Genomic DNA, 5,060 nt, shown 5'->3' on the forward strand with positions numbered 1-5,060 from the left:
ACTAAAATTATATAAAATTTATGCAACTAAAATTATCAAAGTATTTTCTGTTCAAAACATTGAAAGAAAAAAGAATTTTCATGAAGAAAATTTTTGTTAGAAACTTTAATAGCAAAAAGAATTATCATAAAGAATTTTTTGTTAGAAACTAAAATAACAAAATATGTTTTTGAATATAATGATAAAACACATTAATATTAAATAGCTGGAAAAAGAATAACTCAAAAATCTATTTTTATAGTAAAGCTGTTCAAAAACTAGTGATTCACACAAATTTCCAAAAATTCAAATTTAAACTATTCAAATTAGAAAATAAATGGCACTAAAAGTTTATAATTTTTATTACCTAAAAGCAAAAAAGAATCACTGAAAAACTAGTAAGTATTTTGCTGTAAGTAGAAAAAAATAAAAAAAATAAAGCAAAAAAGAAAACAAAAAAATAAAAAAAAGTGGCACCTAATGGGCCACCACGGCCTCAATACGACTAGAAACCCAACAATGGGCCAGGATTCAGGTCCGCAGCTGGCCCAGTAGGTCCACAGGCACATCGTGAGAGAGATTAGGCCCGTAAGCCTGCATTGGAGAGGAGCTCGAGAGGCAGTGGCAGTGGGGTTTATAAACCACTCCGAGCCCCTCTCAACTAGCGAGGGTGGACTAAAGTTTTGGCCGTGACGCGGGCAACACCAGGGCCTTTGGTCCCGGTTGGTGGCACCAACCGGGACTAAACGGCAGCATTGGTCCCGGTTCGTCGCAACAACCGGGACCAATGCTCCACCTTTAGTCCCGGTTGGTTCCACCACCCGGGACCAAAGGCCTCTGCTTCCCGCCCTTTGGGCTTCTGAAAAGAGACCTTTGGTCCTGATTGGTGGCACCAACCGGGACTAAAGGGGGGCATTAATCCCGGTTGTTGCCACCAACCGGGACTAAAGGCTTTGCTATATAAGTTGACACTTAGGAAATTTTCATTTCTCATCTCGCAGTTGCCCCCCAACGACATCGACGCCACCAGGCTGCCCCAACGCCGCCTGCCGCCCCCGCCATCGCCATTTCCCACGCCCTCGTCATCGCCCGCTCCCTCGCCCGACGCCGTCGCCCACGCCCTCGTCGCCGCACGCGCCGCCCCTTCCCCGACCCCGTCGCCGTCGCCGCGCACGACGCCCCTTCCCCGACCCCGTCGCCGTCGCCGCGCATGCCACCCCTTCCCCGACCCCGTCGCCGTTGCCTCGACAACATGCCGCCGCCACGTTCGGTCCGGCAGGCCTTCCTCTGATTTCATATATATGATGTTTTTTTAGATTATATGTATATGTGTGATTATATGTATGTGTGTATATATGATTATATGTCCTGTTTTATTTTCCAGATTTTTTGTTCATATATATGATGATTGGTTTTTTGCATTTTTATAAAAATGTATATATGTATGTATGTTCTCTAGGTATATATGTTCATATATGCAAAAGCTAGATTTTCAGAAAAGTTTTTATCTATGTATGTTCTCTGATTTAGTGCATTTTAGGTTAGTTTCATTTTTAGAAAAGTTTTATATATTTAGGAAGAAGGAAGAGAAGGAAGAAGGAAGAAGAAGAAAAAGTTTTATATATGCAAAAGTTATATTTTTAGAAAAAATTTATATATCTAGCTAGGAAGAAGGAAGAAGGAAGAAGAAGAAAAACTTTTATATATGCAAAAGTTACATTTTAGAAAAGTTTTATCTAGGAAGAAGGAAGAAGGAAGAAGAAGAAAAACAAGGAGAAGAGAAGAGGAAGAAGGAGAAGAAGAAGGAGAAGAAGACACTACACCACAACACTACATCCCCAACAGACAAGTTGGTTGGGAATACAAGTTTCGCCAACCGACAGTCAGACGGGAAAGACTATTGCCGACCGACAATGTCTGTTGGGGAAAGTCCAGACGGGAAAACCCTTTCCCGACCGACATAGATTTCCCGACCGACTGCTTGACGGCTATGGAGTACATTTCCCGACCAACAATCTATTGGGCCTACCATGGGCCTTTCCCGACCAACAGTTTATTGGGGCAACTATGGGACTTTCCCGACCGACTATTGGACAGGGTATTCTTTCCCGACACACATTTTGTTGGGCCTGGCATTAGCCTTTCCCAACCAACTGCAAGACGAGGTTTGTTTTGCCGACCAACAATCTGACAGGATTTTTCTTTGCCAACCAACAGTTCATCAACATTTTGTTTAGCCATGGTACTGACTGTCACATACATATATAGTTCAATGTTCTAAGTAGAATCACCAAAACACCATATATCGGGCTCACATCCGGTGCACCAAACATTTTTTTATTCCATTAACTATTTGTCACATACATACACTTCAACTTGTTCTAAACATAACCACCAAGACACCATACATCAGGTTCACCAAAGGACAGGTAAAATATATGCAAGTATGAGACATCAGTTGTACAAAATGAAATCTAAAACATCTAGTTGACGTAGATCGTTGGCTTCATGGTTCCGTGTGAGTGTAGTCCTTTTGTTTACTTCCTACAAAAGTTAAACAATTCTCAATTATAATACACTATTAGAAACTAGACTACAGTAGAAAAGCTCCAACATAAAGGATCATCACATTCTCAAAAAATAAATAGTACTAATAAATACAGAGAATTCAATAGCCATGTGTTAACACTACCATTGATTGTCGGCTGAGATCACCCCAGCCTGCCCACCATCTCCCTAAGGAGTTCTTCTCATTAAATATAAGATACATTACTCTACTGGCATAGGCAAAAAAATTGGAGTACGCATGATCTTGGGGTAACAGAAGTGTTTGAAGCATCTATTTGTGTTTATACAATTATTAATCATGTATTGTATAAATCATTCATTCTTCTGCATTTGTAGTATTTTCAGCATCTCATTGAGTTCATTTAAATAGTTTGCTCAGAATACAGTTAGACTGTGTGGAAATTTTTTGATCAAAATTGTTCATTTCAATGCAAACTTCAGTACAACATTTTTCAGACAGAATTGATGTAAACCCAAATAAATCTCTATCCAAAGCCCTAACTTTTGCTTTGCAACATCAATCGCAGGAATAAACTTTTCCGCCACCTACACAGATAGTACAAAGGAAGCTGCTAGCCTAAGCAGAACACACAGTGCTATATCAGTGCACACACGAATAGGAAAAGGAAGTTGAAATATCGACACAATTAATTTTATATAATACATAGAGAGTAACTATTACAAAGTCGAGACATGAACTATTGCAAGAATTTATTCTCGGTAAGAAAAAAGTGCAGCACCTCAATATAGACAAAACTGAAACTAGAAAAGGTGCAGTACAGATTAAACTGAAACTCTGAAATGTTGTGACTAACAATTGATTGTTTCTGCACTACTTATCATTGATATATCTTTGAGTTCATATACAGACCAAGACAACATTTACCTTTCAAGAATTCACACAAGGGGAAAAGTAGTAGAGCCACTTAAAGACATCATCTTCTCATCATTGGCCCATGGGAATACCCTGTATATTTAACCTAAGAGCTAATATGGTTATTGGTAACCAAAAAATGTTACAAGGAAAATTTATGTATAGAAGAACTTTTTGCACAAAGAAAATCTATACATAAAAAACTGTGGAATACATTACATTCTAAACTCGAAACATCGTGGCTTTTTTTATTAGAGCGTAGTAACCTAAAAATAATAATTGTGCATACAAAACACTGTACTATAAACCAGGAGATAAGGCACCAAACTGAAACACAAACATATGGTAAAAGGAAAAAATGAGGAGTTGCCTTGAAAAGCCACACAGAACCATATTCCTCTGTTTCTTGGGATATATAGGTTGAAGCTCCAAAGAAACAAATGCAACAGCAACAGAGAGAGTAGGGTGGCTAGTGTTCCATTTGAGCAGGACATGATCTGGAATATGAGGCGCATCCGGTGCCATCGGGAAAGGCCTTTTTGATAGATTCGCTACTCTAAATGTTAAAAGCCAAGATGTGATATCTATGAGAGTGAGTTCACTATGGACAACAGTATTAACCAAAGTAACTTCACGCATTGCGGACACTGAGATTTACCCGTAGCAGATTTAGCCCCAGTAGGTGACTGAGACGCCGCTGCTCGTTGTCTCCAAGAAGCTGCAGGCTCTCCATGCCGACGGGTTCCGTGGCATTAAAATTTTATCGCGGTGGAGACATACGTGGATGCTAGTATACCTGTGACACTGAACCATTAAAAGATAAGTATCCTAATTTTCTTGAAAATTGGCTGACCAATATAACATGACAACAAACATACCAATGATCAGTTCTTGGCGGAAGCCAAACGTAAGCCTTGAGTGTCGAATATCTCAGCCGGATCTCTGAAAAGAGTAACAAAAATCCTTATGTACGCTCGGTAAACAATTATAATGATGTTTGGCGAAAGTTCAGTAAGTTACCTCAGCAGACCTTGGTAGTGCCCATCACCTGTGAAGGTTCTTGCAGCAGCCAAAATGGCAAACCACTGTCTAAACTGTCGTTTGGACGGCACACCAATCTTGGAGGCGCCTGCACATTTGGTCGAGCAGCTGAGCGGCAAGATTAGACAACAGTCCTTCATGCCTGTAATTAGAAGTCAAAGTCGTCCACACAAGCAAGGATCCAAGTGTCATCACATACTGGATCTGAATGACATGCCACTGTCTGGACCATCATCAGAATAGCACGCAAATACAGGAGTCTGCACAGAGTTCATGCGATAGCCGAGGAGCCGGCGCGCACGATTCCATGTTCATGCTCTCATGCCGACATTAGCTATTACTTCACAAGTCAACTGAATAGTTGCATATAAAAAATATTACTTTACAAGAAATTAGTAACTCCCAATTTCATTAAGAGATCCCTATTTTTGTTCTGTAAGATAACATGGCCATATGAAATATATGAGCTCTCTTTTTCGCCATACGAAAAAAGAACAACATAAAGGTCCAATGTCAACTAAGGCTGTGGTTTCCTGCTCTCTAATTTGACAGTAGCATGTTTCAGTTCATCAACGAGAACCAAGCCCCCATGGGAATA

General features: G+C 40.0%; 1 long non-coding RNA gene across 2 annotated transcripts; it reads right to left on the bottom strand.

Annotated features, from left to right (window-relative positions):
- Nucleotides 1–2,308: 2,308 nt before the first annotated feature.
- Nucleotides 2,309–5,051, bottom strand: LOC119289904. Of its 2 annotated transcripts, none has more exons than XR_005141650.1 (5): nt 4,442–5,051; nt 4,300–4,363; nt 4,080–4,217; nt 3,434–3,527; nt 2,309–2,523 (listed from the first exon to the last, which is right to left on the bottom strand). It is a non-coding gene; the product is annotated as an uncharacterized LOC119289904 (long non-coding RNA). The 2 variants fall into 2 exon arrangements; XR_005141649.1 differs by having other exon boundaries at nt 4,080–4,225.
- Between the last annotated feature and the right edge of the window lie 9 nt (nt 5,052–5,060).

Source organism: Triticum dicoccoides, chromosome 4A (assembly GCF_002162155.2).
Source record: "Triticum dicoccoides isolate Atlit2015 ecotype Zavitan chromosome 4A, WEW_v2.0, whole genome shotgun sequence".
NCBI lineage: Eukaryota > Viridiplantae > Streptophyta > Magnoliopsida > Poales > Poaceae > Triticum > Triticum dicoccoides.